The 20,721-nt window shown below is 37.0% G+C and overlaps 1 non-coding gene across 1 annotated transcript; it reads right to left on the bottom strand.

The window, feature by feature from the left end:
• Window positions 1-17,720: 17,720 nt before the first annotated feature.
• LOC124363987 lies at window positions 17,721-17,859 on the bottom strand. The gene has a single exon (XR_006922574.1). It is a non-coding gene; the product is annotated as a U4 spliceosomal RNA (small nuclear RNA).
• Between the last annotated feature and the right edge of the window lie 2,862 nt (window positions 17,860-20,721).

Here is a 20,721-nt window from a genome sequence, read left to right as displayed (position 1 = left end):
TACGTTTTTGTGTTTAGAAAATCGGACCATTTTAGAATTTGGAATAATAGTTAGAATATTTTTAAAATACAATCAAAATTTAACTAACAGTAAACAGCTCTTGACACTTTCAGCTGAAGTTTACCAAAGAGAGAGAAACGTTTGTTTACATTAATTGTTAGAAAATACCAAATAAGTTACTATCTAATTTTTACTACAGATTTTACTAGTGACAAACTTAAACTATATAATGCATAAAAAATACTATTTAAACGTTATTATTAAACAAAGCTATGCATGTTTGCACGTCATAAAGTACTCGAAACTGGTTGGTCCCTTTGCCCTTGTGGCTCAATAAAACAGGAAAAGGACACAAATATGCCTCATCGACCCTTTCTTGTCTATAGTCCGAAAAACGACAAGAATTCTATCACGCAAAACTTACTATAAACTATTATTAAGAAATTTTGAATGAAAATAGTTGCAAGAATTTTACATTCTGTACCTCATACCGGAAGAAGAACACATGCAACCACAGTAGTCTTTTCTTAATCGGGGTAAAAGATAAAAACTAAATATACCACCAGAATTATCATTGACCGGAAAAACGCTTTTCATGTAAGCTTCTGAAACCTACATTTATAAATAAATAGACATTTGTGTGTGTGTGTGTGTGTGTGTGTGTGTGTGTGTGTGTGTGTGTGTGTGTGTGTGTGTGTGTTCGTGAGTATGTTATTGAAACCCTCCTAAACGTCTAGACCGATTTTAATTAAATGTTTTGTGTGTCTTCATGTGAATTAGAATGGTTTAGATTTACAAATTTAAGCAATTACAAATAAAATTTAGACTATAAAAGCTAAAAATTTCAAAGCGCCTGCACATTATAAACTACTATTACGATATAGTTACGTATATTAAATAGCCAAACAATATTTTGTAGGCACTTAGTTATAATGTATATTTGTTATTAATATATAATTTTGGTTCAACTTAAGGCTTGAGTGTTGGGCTTTTTTATTACAAGTCTATGCACGTGTAAAATGTGTCTTTTTATAAATCTTTTGTGGTTCGCAGCACACCTTAGCTTACCCAAAAGTTACAATCGTCCATAATTCAATTTATACGTACGAGCAGTAGGTAATGACCATCACGAAGTTAATTCGCAAGAGATGGTTATATTTTTATTACAACTTCTCAACACTGTATCTGCCCTAATTCTAATAATCTTATACAAGCGAAAGTGCCTTTTTTTGCTCGTATGTTTTGCTTTCACGCGTTAACTGCTCAACTGATTGTGCTGAAATTTGACATGGACATTCTTAGAATTCCTGGGGTTCTTTAGTGACTATTCTTATTTCGAAAATCTTTCCGAGCTATGCCCCTCTGGTCTTTAAAGTAGTAACAAAATCCCACCCTGGTCTCTTGTTGTGAAATATTAATTTAAAGAGCATTTCTAATGTAATCAACCATACCTATAATTATTGTTTATTATTTTTATACTGTTTACATTTATAGAGAGCACAAACGTTTTAACGCCGTTTTAGATTTCAGCGATTACGTTAGTACTCATCTATCTTTTAAAATGTCCTAAAACATAAGATGGTCAGAATTTGACACCTAAGACTCCCTTTGAAGCAGTCGGCAAGAACTGTGCTAGAAAAAGTTCGCTGAGATGCTTTTCAACTAATATTAATTCCAGCTCTAAATGTTCTAAAATATTTTTCAGTTTATAAAGAAACAAACGCGTGTTATCGTTTTTATCAAATATTAAGTATTAGAACTAAAAAACGATATTACTATCTAACAAAGTAAACTACAATGGTCATAAAATATAAAAATGTTAACGTATTTTCTTGATCGTGGCAACAAGTCAAACTCAACATTGGCGTCGGAAATATAATTCACTCAAACCAGGGGTAGTCATAAACTTGTAACGCCTACTAATTTACGTGCAAAGGAGCGGGTAACTGCTAGCAGATATAAAAGGACTATGTAGTCTAATCTTTACTTTAAATTTTAAGACTATTTTGAAACCTATCTAAGTTTTCTATTGACAAAAGTAGGGGTTTCAGAGCTCTGTATCTATATATTTTTTTTCTTGGTCAGAAAAGAGGCAAAATCAGCAATGAAACAAAAAATACTAAGACAATGTATGAAAAGTAAGTTACGATGACCATAAATATACACCTTTTAACGTATTTTCTTGATCGTGGAAAGAAGGCAAACTCAACATCGGCGTCGGAAATATAATTAACTCGAACTAGAAGTGCTCACACATGTGCAATACCTACGAAGTGGCGTGCGGGTCACTGCTAGTGTGTATATATTTTCTTGATCGGTGCAACAACGGAAACTCAACTGTGGGACGGTAAATAAATAAGATATGTAAATTTAAACTGCTGGATAGACGCACTTGACAGCAGTAACTTTTCAGTCTTACGTAAATATACATCCTCTTCATCGTAATAAAAAGGCAAATCTAACTATGGCACTTAAGTAATTAGAGCGGAGGTAGATTGCAGGGGCGGTAATAAATGTTTTTACTGAAGTAGGGCTTGAGAACTAACATGTTATGTAGGCCTATATATTTTCTATGTAAGGACAAAGCAAACTTAACTGCGGCGGACTGTATGAACGGTGGGAATAGACGCTTGTAGACGTATATATATATATATATATATATATATATATATATATATTATATATATATATATATATATATATATATATATATATATAAGGAAAACTTTAAAACTGCTATAGTTGAGTGATGGCAATAATGTACAGCTTGTCCTTTGGGAAAAAATATGTGGCTGCGGCTCTGTTGTACTATCATCATTATTATTCAGAGACATCATTATTATTCAACCCAGCAACTCTACCAAGTTGAGGCTAAACCAGGGCAATATGTAAGGTCTATATTACTACAATCCGAAAAGTTGGTTATACTGAATTAGTTAATTACTTCCGTATGGAGTCTCAAACGATATATTTAGTGACTATTTAATAATTAACGCCCTGACTAAACATGTAATATATCACGCTAGCAGGGTGGGTGAATAGTGGAGGAGGAGGGGAGTGCACGCGCATCTGTCGGGGACCACACGAGCCACAGCTGAGCGAGGGCTCCACTAAATTGTTCCCGGTATCGTTTGTTTAGACTAATAACATCTCCTGCGTATAAAACAGTTGTTTTCATCACTAGCAGCTACATTGTTCCTGGTATCGTTTGTTTGGAGTAATAATATCTCTTGCGTATAAAACAATTGTTTTCATCACTAGCAGCTAAAGTGATCCTAGTATCGTTTGTTTAGACTAATAACATCTCCTGCGTATAAAACAGTAGTATTCATCACTAGCAGCTACATTGTTCCTGGTATCGTTTGTTTGGAGTAATAACATATCTTGCGTATAAAATAATTGTTTTCATCACTAGCAGCTAAAGTGGTCCTGGTATCGTTTGTTTGGAGTAATAACATCTCTTGCGTATAAAACAGTTGTTTTCATCACTAGCAGCTAAAGTGTTCCTGGTATCGTTTGTTTGGACTAATAACATCTCCTGCGTATAAAACAGTTGTTTTCATCACTAGCAGCTAAAGTGTTACTGGTATCGTTTGTTTGGACTAATAACATCTCCTGCGTATAAAACAGTTGTTTTCATCACTAGCAGCTAAAGTGTTACTGGTATCGTTTGTTTGGACTAATAACATCTCCTGCGTATAAAACAGTTGTTTTCATCACTAGCAGCTAAAGTGTTACTGGTATCGTTTGTTTGGACTAATAACATCTCCTGCGTATAAAACAGTTGTTTTCATCACTAGCAGCTAAAGTGTTACTGGTATCGTTTGTTTGGACTAATAACATCTCCTGCGTATAAAACAGTTGTTTTCATCACTAGCAGCTAAAGTGTTACTGGTATCGTTTGTTTGGACTAATAACATCTCCTGCGTATAAAACAGTTGTTTTCATCACTAGCAGCTAAAGTGTTACTGGTATCGTTTATCGTTTGTTTGGACTAATAACATCTCCTGCGTATAAAACAGTTGTTTTCATCACTAGCAGCTAAAGTGTTACTGGTATCGTTTGTTTGGACTAATAACATCTCCTGCGTATAAAACAGTTGTTTTCATCACTAGCAGCTAAAGTGTTACTGGTATCGTTTGTTTGGACTAATAACATCTCCTGCGTATAAAACAGTTGTTTTCATCACTAGCAGCTAAAGTGTTACTGGTATCGTTTGTTTGGACTAATAACATCTCCTGCGTATAAAACAGTTGTTTTCATCACTAGCAGCTAAAGTGTTACTGGTATCGTTTGTTTGGACTAATAACATCTCCTGCGTATAAAACAGTTGTTTTCATCACTAGCAGCTAAAGTGTTCCTGGTAGGCCTATCGGTTGTTTGGACTAATAACATCTCCTGCGTATAAAACAGTTGTTTTCATCACTAGCAGCTAAAGTGTTACTGGTATCGTTTGTTTGGACTAATAACATCTCCTGCGTATAAAACAGTTGTTTTCATCACTAGCAGCTAAAGTGTTACTGGTATCGTTTGTTTGGACTAATAACATCTCCTGCGTATAAAACAGTTGTTTTCATCACTAGCAGCTAAAGTGTTACTGGTATCGTTTGTTTGGACTAATAACATCTCCTGCGTATAAAACAGTTGTTTTCATCACTAGCAGCTAAAGTGTTACTGGTATCGTTTGTTTGGACTAATAACATCTCCTGCGTATAAAACAGTTGTTTTCATCACTAGCAGCTAAAGTGTTACTGGTATCGTTTGTTTGGACTAATAACATCTCCTGCGTATAAAACAGTTGTTTTCATCACTAGCAGCTAAAGTGTTACTGGTATCGTTTGTTTGGACTAATAACATCTCCTGCGTATAAAACAGTTGTTTTCATCACTAGCAGCTAAAGTGTTACTGGTATCGTTTGTTTGGACTAATAACATCTCCTGCGTATAAAACAGTTGTTTTCATCACTAGCAGCTAAAGTGTTACTGGTATCGTTTGTTTGGACTAATAACATCTCCTGCGTATAAAACAGTTGTTTTCATCACTAGCAGCTAAAGTGTTACTGGTATCGTTTGTTTGGACTAATAACATCTCCTGCGTATAAAACAGTTGTTTTCATCACTAGCAGCTAAAGTGTTACTGGTATCGTTTGTTTGGACTAATTAACATCTCCTGCGTATAAAACAGTTGTTTTCATCACTAGCAGCTAAAGTGTTACTGGTATCGTTTGTTTGGACTAATAACATCTCCTGCGTATAAAACAGTTGTTTTCATCACTAGCAGCTAAAGTGTTACTGGTATAGTTTGTTTGGACTAATAACATCTCCTGCGTATAAAACAGTTGTTTTCATCACTAGCAGCTAAAGTGTTACTGGTATAGTTTGTTTGGACTAATAACATCTCCTGCGTATAAAACAGTTGTTTTCATCACTAGCAGCTAAAGTGTTACTGGTATAGTTTGTTTGGACTAATAACATCTCCTGCGTATAAAACAGTTGTTTTCATCACTAGCAGCTAAAGTGTTACTGGTATCGTTTGTTTGGACTAATAACATCTCCTGCGTATAAAACAGTTGTTTTCATCACTAGCAGCTAAAGTGTTACTGGTATCGTTTGTTTGGACTAATAACATCTCCTGCGTATAAAACAGTTGTTTTCATCACTAGCAGCTAAAGTGTTACTGGTATCGTTTGTTTGGACTAATAACATCTCCTGCGTATAAAACAGTTGTTTTCATCACTAGCAGCTAAAGTGTTACTGGTATCGTTTGTTTGGACTAATAACATCTCCTGCGTATAAAACAGTTGTTTTCATCACTAGCAGCTAAAGTGTTACTGGTATCGTTTGTTTGGACTAATAACATCTCCTGCGTATAAAACAGTTGTTTTCATCACTAGCAGCTAAAGTGTTACTGGTATCGTTTGTTTGGACTAATAACATCTCCTGCGTATAAAACAGTTGTTTTCATCACTAGCAGCTAAAGTGTTACTGGTATCGTTTGTTTGGACTAATAACATCTCCTGCGTATAAAACAGTTGTTTTCATCACTAGCAGCTAAAGTGTTACTGGTATCGTTTGTTTGGACTAATAACATCTCCTGCGTATAAAACAGTTGTTTTCATCACTAGCAGCTAAAGTGTTACTGGTATAGTTTGTTTGGACTAATAACATCTCCTGCGTATAAAACAGTTGTTTTCATCACTAGCAGCTAAAGTGTTACTGGTATCGTTTGTTTGGACTAATAACATCTCCTGCGTATAAAACAGTTGTTTTCATCACTAGCAGCTAAAGTGTTACTGGTATCGTTTGTTTGGACTAATAACATCTCCTGCGTATAAAACAGTTGTTTTCATCACTAGCAGCTAAAGTGTTACTGGTATCGTTTGTTTGGACTAATAACATCTCCTGCGTATAAAACAGTTGTTTTCATCACTAGCAGCTAAAGTGTTACTGGTATCGTTTGTTTGGACTAATAACATCTCCTGCGTATAAAACAGTTGTTTTCATCACTAGCAGCTAAAGTGTTACTGGTATCGTTTGTTTGGACTAATAACATCTCCTGCGTATAAAACAGTTGTTTTCATCACTAGCAGCTAAAGTGTTACTGGTATCGTTTGTTTGGACTAATAACATCTCCTGCGTATAAAACAGTTGTTTTCATCACTAGCAGCTAAAGTGTTACTGGTATCGTTTGTTTGGACTAATAACATCTCCTGCGTATAAAACAGTTGTTTTCATCACTAGCAGCTAAAGTGTTACTGGTATCGTTTGTTTGGACTAATAACATCTCCTGCGTATAAAACAGTTGTTTTCATCACTAGCAGCTAAAGTGTTACTGGTATCGTTTGTTTGGACTAATAACATCTCCTGCGTATAAAACAGTTGTTTTCATCACTAGCAGCTAAAGTGTTACTGGTATCGTTTGTTTGGACTAATAACATCTCCTGCGTATAAAACAGTTGTTTTCATCACTAGCAGCTAAAGTGTTACTGGTATCGTTTGTTTGGACTAATAACATCTCCTGCGTATAAAACAGTTGTTTTCATCACTAGCAGCTAAAGTGTTACTGGTATCGTTTGTTTGGACTAATAACATCTCCTGCGTATAAAACAGTTGTTTTCATCACTAGCAGCTAAAGTGTTACTGGTATAGTTTGTTTGGACTAATAACATCTCCTGCGTATAAAAACAGTTGTTTTCATCACTAGCAGCTAAAGTGTTACTGGTATCGTTTGTTTGGACTAATAACATCTCCTGCGTATAAAACAGTTGTTTTCATCACTAGCAGCTAAAGTGTTACTGGTATCGTTTGTTTGGACTAATAACATCTCCTGCGTATAAAACAGTTGTTTTCATCACTAGCAGCTAAAGTGTTACTGGTATCGTTTGTTTGGACTAATAACATCTCCTGCGTATAAAACAGTCTCACTAGTATTATCGTTTGACTAATAACATCTCTGCGTATAAAACATATCATCACAGCTAGTACATTGTTCCTGGTATCGTTTGTTTGGACTAATAACATCTCCTGCGTATAAAACAGTTGTTTTCATCACTAGCAGCTAAAGTGTTACTGGTATCGTTTGTTTGGACTAATAACATCTCCTGCGTATAAAACAGTTGTTTTCATCACTAGCAGCTAAAGTGTTACTGGTATCGTTTGTTTGGACTAATAACATCTCCTGCGTATAAAACAGTTGTTTTCATCACTAGCAGCTAAAGTGTTACCTGGTAGGCCTATCGTTTGTTTGGGACTAATAACATCTCCTGCGTATAAAACAGTTGTTTTCATCACTAGCAGCTAAAGTGTTACTGGTATAGTTTGTTTGGACTAATAACATCTCCTGCGTATAAAACAGTTGTTTTCATCACTAGCAGCTAAAGTGTTACTGGTATAGTTTGTTTGGACTAATAACATCTCCTGTGTATAAAACAGTTGTTTTCATCACTAGCAGCTAAAGTGTTCCTGGTATCGTTTGTTAAGACTAATAATATCTCCTGCGTATAAAACAGTAGTATTCATCACAAGCAGCTACATTGTTCCTGGTATCGTTTGTTTGGAGTAGTAACATCTCTTGCGTATAAAATAAGTGTTTTCATCACTAGCAGCTAAAGTGATCCTGGTATCGTTTGTTTAGACTAATAACATCTCCTGCGTATAAAACAGTTGTTTTCATCACTAGCAGCTAAAGTGTTACTGGTATCGTTTGTTTGGACTAATAACATCTCCTGCGTATAAACAGTTGTTTTCATCACTAGCAGCTAAAGTGTTACTGGTATCGTTTGTTTGGACTATTAACATCTCCTGCGTATAAAACAGTTGTTTTCATCACTAGCAGCTAAAGTGTTACTGGTATCGTTTGTTTGGACTAATAACATCTCCTGCGTATAAAACAGTTGTTTTCATCACTAGCAGCTAAAGTGTTCCTGGTAGGCCTATCGGTTGTTTGGACTAATAACATCTCCTGCGTATAAAACAGTTGTTTTCATCACTAGCAGCTAAAGTGTTACTGGTATAGTTTGTTTGGACTAATAACATCTCCTGCGTATAAAACAGTTGTTTTCATCACTAGCAGCTAAAGTGTTACTGGTATAGTTTGTTTGGACTAATAACATCTCCTGCGTATAAAACAGTTGTTTTCATCACTAGCAGCTAAAGTGTTACTGGTATAGTTTGTTTGGACTAATAACATCTCCTGTGTATAAAACAGTTGTTTTCATCACTAGCAGCTAAAGTGTTCCTGGTATCGTTTGTTAAGACTAATAATATCTCCTGCGTATAAAACAGTAGTATTCATCACAAGCAGCTACATTGTTCCTGGTATCGTTTGTTTGGAGTAGTAACATCTCTTGCGTATAAAATAATTGTTTTCATCACTAGCAGCTAAAGTGATCCTGGTATCGTTTGTTTAGACTAATAACATCTCCTGCGTATAAAACAGTTGTTTTCATCACTAGCAGCTAAAGTGTTACTGGTATAGTTTGTTTGGACTAATAACATCTCCTGCGTATAAAACAGTTGTTTTCATCACTAGCAGCTAAAGTGTTACTGGTATCGTTTGTTTGGACTAATAACATTTCCTGCGTATAAAACAGTTGTTTTCATCACTAGCAGCTAAAGTGCTTCTTTTGGTGTTCAATCGTGTTTACGCACGGAGCGAAGCCGAGATACAAAATACGATCAAGCGCCTAAACAAACTTTTACTCCGTTTGCTGAACTAAATTAAAACTTACACGTTTTATTTATCTTTATTATATAAAATCTAGTATGGCTATTAATTATGTTAAGTTTATAAATTTGTGTTGTGTGCATTTACTTCTACTGAATCAATAATAACGTTCACTGCAAAACGTGCGCTAGATCATTTTTCATATCTTAGTTGTTATAAAGTAACAACAAGCTGTCATATATTGGACTAACTTTAGTATTGAAATCAGCTGGTATCTGTGCAATATAAAAAATATGCTTCTTGGCTCAGCCAGGGGGAAAGGTAAGATTCTTGAGTGACTTTTATTTTAAAGAATTAAATTGAACATGACCTATTATTAATTTAGAAGGTTAATTTATACATAATATGACAACTTTATTTCTTAGTTTATTAATTTGAATTCTTTTAGATTTAAATCGTAATACGAGTTTAAACGGCTTATAAAATTGTGGAGATGATTACACTGCAATCAGTTACAAATTCGGTGTTATTTATAAATTCTCAAAATGGTCTACAGCGAACATCTAGAAACCTTACGAGGAACAAGAAAAACAGCATTTATTTATTAGGTCCTCTGGGTTCATCGACCAATACCCTATAGTATTTAGTTAGAGTTTTGAAACAGCCTCTTTAGGAACAACATTTTGCTGTACTATGCTTAATTATAAACTTGAACTTTAAAATACTTTTATGAGGCAGACGCAGGAATCATGTTACTTTTGGTTATATTTTTTCTTTAAGGAGTTTAATTGTTGCTCTATGATGTTGATGTTAATAGTGAATACCACAACATAAATGGCTTAGTAATGTTGTTTAAATGTAACAGTTGTGTTTGTGATGGTCGTTCGCCATCTAGAACGATCAGTCAGTGTACACTGGTCAACGATTTCAATGATTTAATGTATGTGACAGCTCTACTCTCATATTAAATGTAGTTTGTATCAATTATAATTAAACATGTGGATAGAGCATTACTGCCGTTGGGTGGGATGTACTCTCTGCTCGTTGTTTGACTCTTGTATCTTGCAACAATAGACATAGCCGTTACACTACGGCAGAGCATTACTGCCGTTGCGTGGGATGTACTCTATGCTCGTTGTTTGACTCTTGTATTTTGCAACAATAGACATAGCCGTTACACTACGGCAGAGCACTACTGCCGTTGCGTGGGATGTATTCTCTGCTCGTTGCTTGACTCTTGTATTGTATAATAACAGACATAGCCGTTACACTACGGCAGAGCATTACTGCCGTTGCGTGGGATGTACTCTCTGCTCGTTGTTTGACTCTTGTATCTTGCAACAATAGACATGGCCGTTACACTACGGCAGAGCATTACTGCCGTTGCGTGGGATTTATTCTCCGCTCGTTGCTTGACTCTTTTATTGTATAATAACAGACATAGCCGTTACACTACGGCAGAGCATTACTGCCGTTGCGTGGGATGTATTCAACGCTCGTTGCTTGACTCTTTTATTGTATAATAAGAGACATAGCCGTTACACTACGGCAGAGCATTACAGCCGTTGCATGGGATGTATTCTCCGCTCGTTGCTTGACTCTTGTATTATATAATAACAGACACAGCCGTTACACTACGGCAGAGCATTACTGCCGTTGCATGGAATGTATTCTCCGCTCGTTGCTTGACTCTTGTATTGTATAATAACAGACATAGCCGTTACACTACGGCAGAGCATTACTGCCGTTGCATGGAATGTATTCTCCGCTCGTTGCTTGACTCTTGTATTGTATAATAACAGACATAGCCGTTACACTACGGCAGAGCATTACTGCCGTTGCATGGGATGTATTCTCCGCTCGTTGCTTGACTCTTGTATTGTATAATAACAGACATAGCCGTTACACTACGGCAGAGCATTACTGCCGTTGCATGGAATGTATTCTCCGCTCGTTGCTTGACTCTTGTATTGTATAATAACAGACATAGCCGTTACACTACGGCAGAGCATTACTGCCGTTGCATGGGATGTATTCTCCGCTCGTTGCTTGACTCTTGTATTGTATAATAACAGACATAGCCGTTACACTACGGCAGAGCATTACTGCCGTTGCATGGGATGTATTCTCCGCTCGTTGCTTGACTCTTGTATTGTATAATAACAGACATAGCCGTTACACTACGGCAGAGCATTACTGCCGTTGCATGGGATGTATTCTCCGCTCGTTGCTTGACTCTTGTATTATATAATAACAGACACAGCCGTTACACTACGGCAGAGCATTACTGCCGTTAAGTGGGATGAACTCTCCGCTCGTTGCTTGCCCCTTGTATCTTGCAACAATAGACATAGCCGTTACACTACGGCAGAGCATTACTGCCGTTGCATGGGATGTATTCTTCGCTCGTTGCTTGACTCTTGTATTGTATAATAACAGACATAGCCGTTACACTACGGCAGAGCATTACTGCCGTTGCGTGGGATGTATTCTCCGCTCGTTGCTTGACTCTTGTGTCTTGCAACAATAGACATAGCCGTTACACTACGGCAGAGCATTACTGCCGTTGCATGGGATGTATTCTTCGCTCGTTGCTTGACTCTTGTATTGTATAATAACAGACATAGCTGTTACACTACGGCAGAGCATTACTGCCGTTGCGTGGGATGTATTCTCCGCTCGTTGCTTGACTCTTGTATTGTATAATAACAGACATAGCTGTTACACTACGGCAGAGCATTACTGCCGTTGCATGGGATGTATTCTTCGCTCGTTGCTTGACTCTTGTATTGTATAATAACAGACATAGCTGTTACACTACGGCAGAGCATTACTGCCGTTGCATGGGATGTATTCTCCGCTCGTTGCTTGACTCTTGTATTGTATAATAACAGACATAGCTGTTACACTACGGCAGAGCATTACTGCCGTTGCATGGGATGTATTCTCCGTTCGTTGCTTGACTCTTGTGTCTTGCAACAATAGACATAGCCGTTACACAACGGCAGAGCATTACTGCCGTTGCATGGAATGTATTCTCCGCTCGTTGCTTGACTCTTGTATTGTATAATAACAGACATAGCTGTTACACTACGGCAGAGCATTACTGCCGTTGCATGGGATGTATTCTTCGCTCGTTGCTTGACTCTTGTATTGTATAATAACAGACATAGCTGTTACACTACGGCAGAGCATTACTGCCGTTGCATGGGATGTATTCTCCGCTCGTTGCTTGACTCTTGTATTGTATAATAACAGACATAGCCGTTACACTACGGCAGAGCATTACTGCCGTTGCATGGGATGTATTCATCGCTCGTTGCTTGACTCTTGTGTCTTGCAACAATAGACATAGCCGTTACACTACGGCAGAGCATTACTGCCGTTGCATGGAATGTATTCTTCGCTCGTTGCTTGACTCTTGTGTCTTGTATAATAACAGACATAGCCGTTACACTACGGCAGAGCATTACTGCCGTTGCATGGGATGTATTCTTCGCTCGTTGCTTGACTCTTGTATTGTATAATAACAGACATAGCCGTTACACTACGGCAGAGCATTACTGCCGTTGCATGGGATGTATTCTTCGCTCGTTGCTTGACTCTTGTATTGTATAATAACAGACATAGCCGTTACACTACGGCAGAGCATTACTGCCGTTGCATGGGATGTATTCTCCGTTCGTTGCTTGACTCTTGTGTCTTGCAACAATAGACATAGCCGTTACACAACGGCAGAGCATTACTGCCGTTGCATGGAATGTATTCTCCGCTCGTTGTTTGACTCTTGTATTGTATAATAACAGACATAGCCGTTACACTACGGCAGAGCATTACTGCCGTTGTATGGGATGAATTCATCGCTCGTTGCTTGACTCTTGTATTATATAATAACAGACACAGCCGTTACACTACGGCAGAGCATTACTGCCGTTGCATGGGATGTATTCTCCGCTCGTTGCTTGACTCTTGTATTGTATAATAACAGACATAGCCGTTACACTACGGTTGAGCATTACTGCCGTTGGGATGTACTCTCTGCTCGTGTCTTGACTCTTATATCTTACAACAATAGACATAGCCGTTACACTACGGCCGAGTATTAACAATGCCAGTGGATACCTCGAGATCGATAAAGTTTGCTAACGACGGAAGAGTAATTTCGATGGTGGTAGTTGTGTCCTATTTCCTAATGTTGCCTTTGTCAAACTACGGAAATATCTGTAGTTTGTAGTGTAGCTTACTGCACACACGCCGAGACGAGGTGTGAACACTGAATACGTCGATACATTGTGAGGTGATCGGTCAACGTCCCGTCCCGCCAATCAATTAAACCTTAGTTCCTGTGGCCACGGGATGATATACTCGCTTCCGGGTCCCACCTGGCCTACCCCCTCCCCCCACCCTTCTCACACATATGTCACATGCGGTCTGCCGATCCTGCCGTACAACACACGTCCAGTTAACATAACATTACTTCTGTATTAAGTAAAACTGCGCAAAGTAACTTATTTTCTTAAAATACCAATCATCACATTCTGTTATTGTCTGATTTCCACTTCACCCGACTTTGAATATGGACACACCTTATATAGAGTAACACACATAACAAACCTCCGCATACTCTTATACAAGTAAGTGACGGGGAAATATTGAAAACTCCGTATACACTCGTGTTGTCAGAACGCTGTATGCCTGAATTTGTATTGGCTGAGCGTTGGAGATGTATGTTTGGTTGTCTCGTTATCTGTACGTTTACTCGATATATCGAGAACGAACAACCCATCAACTTGAAATTTCGATGAAGCTCCATTTATCCATAGGCAACATCGATTTCAATAATGTTGTATGTGACCTCTCGGAATTAGACTGAGTTTCAATAATGATGTATGTGACCTCTCGGAATTAGACTGAGTTTCAATAATGTTGTATGTGACCTCTCGGAATTAGACTGAGTTTCAATAATGATGTATGTGACCTCTCGGAATTAGACTGAGTTTCAATAATGTTGTATGTGACCTCTCGGAATTAGACTGAGTTTCAATAATGATGTATGTGACCTCTCGGAATTAGACTGAGTTTCAATAATGTTGTATGTGACCTCTCGGAATTAGACTGAGTTTCAATAATGATGTATGTGACCTCTCGGAATTAGACTGAGTTTCAATAATGTTGTATGTGACCTCTCGGAATTAGACTGAGTTTCAATAATGATGTATGTGACCTCTCGGAATTAGACTGAGTTTCAATAATGATGTATGTGACCTCTCGGAATTAGACTGAGTTTCAATAATGATGTATGTGACCTCTCGGAATTAGACTGAGTTTCAATAATGATGTATGTGACCTCTCGGAATTAGACTGAGTTTCAATAATGATGTATGTGACCTCTCGGAATTAGACTGAGTTTCAATAATGATGTATGTGACCTCTCGGAATTAGACTGAGTTTCAATAATGATGTATGTGACCTCTCGGAATTAGACTGAGTTTCAATAATGTTGTATGTGACCTCTCGGAATTAGACTGAGTTTCAATAATGTTGTATGTGACCTCTCGGAATTAGACTGAGTTTCAATAATGATGTATGTGACCTCTCGGAATTAGACTGAGTTTCAATAATGATGTATGTGACCTCTCGGAATTAGACTGAGTTTCAATAATGATGTATGTGACCTCTCGGAATTAGACTGAGTTTCAATAATGATGTATGTGACCTCTCGGAATTAGACTGAGTTTCAATAATGTTGTATGTGACCTCTCGGAATTAGACTGAGTTTCAATAATGATGTATGTGACCTCTCGGAATTAGACTGAGTTTCAATAATGTTGTATGTGACCTCTCGGAATTAGACTGAGTTTCAATAATGATGTATGTGACCTCTCGGAATTAGACTGAGTTTCAATAATGATGTATGTGACCTCTCGGAATTAGACTGAGTTTCAATAATGATGTATGTGACCTCTCGGAATTAGACTGAGTTTCAATAATGATGTATGTGACCTCTCGGAATTAGACTGAGTTTCAATAATGATGTATGTGACCTCTCGGAATTAGACTGAGTTTCAATAATGATGTATGTGACCTCTCGGAATTAGACTGAGTTTCAATAATGATGTATGTGACCTCTCGGAATTAGACTGAGCATTATTATTTTAAGATTGTTTTACGGCTAATCTAGATAAATCACATAATAAATAATAAAATGAGCTGAGTACAGTCATAAGACGTTTTAAAATATGGCAATGCAAAACTTGTAGCTTGGTTAAGCTGACTTGAAATATTGAATGTGACCTTGACAAATTCTGTCATGTGACACACGGTGGCGGTAACGCTGTACTGAGTAAGTTCGCATTTACAAACCAGGCAGTTGTTTTATTCGTTTATCAGAGTAAGTAAACAAATCACAAATATTTTACATGTTTTTTATTTGGGTATTTAATTTAGACCCAATTCCATAGGGGAAAGTCTGTCAATTGCTTTTCTCGAATAAAATAGTTATTTCTTTATTTGAATAAAGATGTCATAACTCTCTTTGAATAGACATGTCTAATAACTCTCTAACATTCTATTTCAAGATACAAATACACATTTATTAGACGCCCTCTAATTATTTCTTTATTTGAATGTACACATGTCTAATAACTCTCTAACATTCTATTTCAAGATACAAATACACATTTATTAGACGCCCTCTAATTATTTCTTTATTTGAATGTACACATGTTTAATAACTCTCTGACATTCTATTTCAAGATACAAATACACATTTATTAGACGCCCTCTAATTATTTCTTTATTTGAATGTACACATGTTTAATAACTCTCTGACATTCTATTTCAAGATACAAATACACATTTATTAGACGCCCTCTAATTATTTCTTTATTTGAATGTACACATATCTAATAACTCTCTAACATTCTATTTCAAGATACATATACATATGTATTGCACTGTGTATTAGCCAATGCCGTAGTGTATCGCGTACAACAATTATCGCAAGGTAACCGGATCAAGCAACGCCGAGTGTGGCTGCTTATTTGATGAGTGACTGCTGAGCGATCCTGTCCTTGCAAGCAACTTTCCTGCCTCACTGTTGGTAGTGGTGTGGAAGTCACCAGCCTTTGGTCCCCAGGTTAAGTGTTAGACAGGGCTTCTTATTCTTAACTTGCGTGGTAAAGTATGACATCTTCACTGTCATTTATTTTGTTTTCAACGGTTAATCCATTGCACAAAATTCATTAATTTATACAATACCTGTTAAAGAAATTACAATAAACAATATATCGTGAGTAGTTTAAATAAATAATAATAATAAATTAAATTAATAAATCGCATCAAACACTGTTTATTTAAGTTCAAATGTGTTTTTAAATTGTTTAACTAATTATTTTAATTCGATGTTAATTTGTAAAAATATCAAACGATAAATCTTTATAATGCTAACAACGAATTACAAAACAAGAAAGAACATAATAATTACAACTTTAGCAATGTTTGTAGAATGCATGTTAGATGGTACCCAGCTGATATACTAACAGCTTATAAATAGGTACATATTAATAGATAGAGAGAACCACAACAAAAAATCATTCATAACATTACTTATTATAAAACCATCTAAAAATCAACAAAAGCAATAGCATCGTATATGCATACATACTTTTTTACAATACAGCATCAGTTTATGTCAATAAAGATACATTTTACCGTTACAACCATTTGAAATAAAAGAACAAACAGGAAACTTATTAATAACCTCACCTTCAAGTGCCCAATAAAAAACAGTTCATAACTTAAGATTAATTAGAGAAACGAAATCGATAGTCAAATAAATCCTTGATATAACTTTTCGCTCTGTGAATAAAGACGACAAATTTGCTGTAAAATTCATCGGTCAGCGCGACAGTCAATCAATCAGAGCGGCCAGTTTTTGCTCACAGACGCGGACACTCTGTCCAGAAGGCGGAGACAAAAGCCAAATTGAACTGTAGACAGTAGACAGTAGACTGCACTAACTGTAGACTGACAGGGGGCAAGGCACCCTCAGCTACTCAAAGGCCATCTCCGGGGTGCAATTTGTTCCCAGAAGGTAGTGTGTCGTAAGTCTCCCTCGCGGGGCTTGTTGACATGTGTTGTGAGATATTGTCTGCCTCCTGTAAATCTTTGTCACTTCCTACACTCATCTCTATCAGACGTTATTACGGTCTTTCACTGCTATGTTTCTGCGTACAAACAGATTGTTTTCCTACTTTTTTATTAACCCTTGTATCTCACTGATCCTCTCGATTTTCCCCTAATGGAATTGTGTCCCACATAAATATTGACCTGCAACCATGAACACTTTCGTTTGGTTTACGTTTAATTTGCTAAGTGAACCACACGTAACTCTGTGTTAGTGTTATCATAAGATAGGAAGATGTTGTTTCTATCGCAAGTCATAGTTAATGTCGTGTTCGCTCATGGCACTCTGTAAACATAAAGTTGATTTATTTTTATGATATTACCCAATCACACCAATCACCTATTACCCAATTTAAGATCTTAAAATGATGTATGTATATTGTCCAGAAATTGTCGGTGTGGGGATATTTCACGCCCCCACTGCGGGGTGTTGGCAAACGTTTTCAATAAGCAATAATGAACCTCGGATGCACCTTATTAGTTACGACATTGCCACTGTGCAAAGTATAATTGGGTTAGTGATATGCCTCACTAGGAACTGACACAACAGCCTTGTGGATTTACCTCAAACTCGGTTATATCTCTCTGTGGATATATACCGTTCAGGGTTCCCGAGCCAGCTGAAAGAGACTGTACAATACACTTATTTAGGCTTACATGCCCTATTTCTGCATTCCCCGACCACGACTGCACAGTGGCGCCTCCTCTCATTCAGCCCGTTATAAGACCGCTGTCCAATGTCCATGCAAAATCAAACTGGATTGATTTCGAAAGTAAGCAATGTTGCTTTGAAAGGGTCTCATATTGAATTATAAGTGATTCTGGAGAGCTACAGAGTCCCCTTAATGAGATCTTACTTCAGGATGTCTCACCGGTTCGTGAGAGAGCCAAATTACATTCTTATCGTACCTCGTAAATTTGAAAGTAGATGACGAACATGACATTACAGTTGTTGAAATTTCATGTATATTGCCTCTCGTAAAATGAAACATAAAGTTTGATACCTCGCAGACGAGTCGATAACATCAGTTGTAAGTTCACGTTTACTCCTCTGTTCATGACCAAGTGACTGCATTGACATTGCAAATAAAAATGCTAATTAAATAGCTTACTATAAAATGTGAGAATTATAAGTAGTAATTATTCATGAACATCCACCGTAGCAGTTTCTTACAGAATCTCTTATGGAATTGTCCATAAATTGTGTTCTTTTAACGATTAAAAAAATATAATAATTGTCGAACCAGGTTTAGTGCAAGAAATAAAAGCGCTGATTCCAACAGTGACATGTATAACACATGCAGTCTTATCGCTACTTTAATTAATTGCCACGCCACGTATTACACCATACTAAACCAATCAATCCTCTCCAACAATTACATGTATAACACATGCAGACTTATCGCTACTTTAATTAATTGCCACGCCACGTATTACACCATACTAAACCAATCAATCCTCTCCAACAGTGACATGTATAACATATACAGTCTTATCGCTACTTTAATTAATTGCCACGCCACGTATTACACCATACTAAACCAATCAATCCTCCAGGACGATGAGTTGTCCCTTACGTGCTAGGATCTCCCTGCTAGGACAACACCTTAGTTTTGGTACCACCAATGCTTGTTAAATACTTAGATAAACCATACCCTCTAACAGTTTTATTTTTTAACAAATGATATTTATTCATTAACACTTCTTGAAAATATAACCAAGAAAAATAACTAATTATTACAACCCCTACTTTTATTAAATTTATTTTGTCACTCACCAGACTTACGTTAACAGTACTTTATACGCGAAAATGCATATTTATCACGAATACAAGGTAGAATTAGACCCCACCACGTGTTTTAACTTGCTTCACTGAGATTGTATGCATCAATTTTACAAAATTGCGCAGATTAATTCCCATATAATACAACCACAAACATTCAAATTCTTAATTCTTGATTCTTTGGATTATAAATATTTCACATACTGACTTACTGCGATCCTTTTATTAGCCTATTTTTGATCCTGGACATTATGCTTAAGGCCTGGAAGAATCTCTCTGGTTTCAGATTCATATTTAGTATACTCGTATGCTGTTTTCTTTTGGACATCAGTCTCATAATTCTGCTGCATTATATCTAATCAGTACGGCACGAGTGTCCCTTATCACTGTAATACGAGCTCGCTGCACTTCACTTCATCTCTTTGTGTACGTTTCATTACTGTCTGTATGCTCTTGACGTTTGGCTGTTTCTCCCTCCTGTACTATTGAACACAATGGCTGATTGTGCACTCTACTATATTATATCTAATCAGTACGGCACGAGTGTTCCTTATCACTGTAATATGGGCTAGCTGCACTTCACCACAGAGAAAGATATCTCTTTTTGTACGTTTCATTACTGTCTGTATGCTCTTGATGTTTGGCTTTTTCTCCATCCTGTACTATTGAACACAATTGCTGATTGTGCACTCTACTATATTATATCTAATCAGTACGGCACGAGTGTTCCTTATCACTGTAATATGGGCTCGCTGCACTTCACCACAGAGAAAGATATCTCTTTTTGTACGTTTCATTACTGTCTGTATGCTCTTGATGTGTGGCTGTTTCTCCATTCTGTACTATTTAACACAATGGCTGATTGAGCACTCTACTATATTATATCTAATCAGTACGGCACGAGTGTTCCTTATCACTGTAATACGGGCTCGCTGCACTTCACTACAGAGAAAGATATCTCTTTGTGTACGTTTCTTTACTGTCTGTATGCTATTGATGTGTGGCTGTTTCTCCCTCCTGTACTATTGAACACAATGGCTGATTGAGCACTCTACTATATTATATTTAATCAGTACGGCACGAGTGTTCCTTATGACTGTAATAAGGGCTCGCTGCACTTCACCACAGAGAAAGATATCTCTTTGTGTACGTTTCATTACTGTCTGTATGCTCTTGATGTTTGGCTTTTTCTCCATCCTGTACTATTGAACGCAATGGCTGATTGTGCACTCTACCATATTATATCTAATCAGTACGGCAGTGTTCCTTATCACTGTAATACGGGCTCGCTGCACTTCACCACAGAGAAAGATATCTCTTTGTGTACGTTTCATTACTGTCTGTATGCTCTTGATGTTTGGCTTTTTCTCCATCCTGTACTATTGAACACAATGGCTGATTGAGCACTCTACTATATTATATCTAATCAGTACGGCACGAGTGTTCCTTATCACTGTAATACGGGCTCGCTGCACTTCACTACAGAGAAAGATATCTCTTTGTGTACGTTTCTTTACTGTCTGTATGCTATTGATGTGTGGCTGTTTCTCCCTCCTGTACTATTGAACACAATGGCTGATTGAGCA

This window comes from Homalodisca vitripennis, chromosome 5 (assembly GCF_021130785.1).
Source record: "Homalodisca vitripennis isolate AUS2020 chromosome 5, UT_GWSS_2.1, whole genome shotgun sequence".
NCBI lineage: Eukaryota > Metazoa > Arthropoda > Insecta > Hemiptera > Cicadellidae > Homalodisca > Homalodisca vitripennis.
The sequence above is the reverse complement of the archived record's forward strand: the minus strand, read 5'-3'. Positions and strand labels throughout refer to the sequence as shown.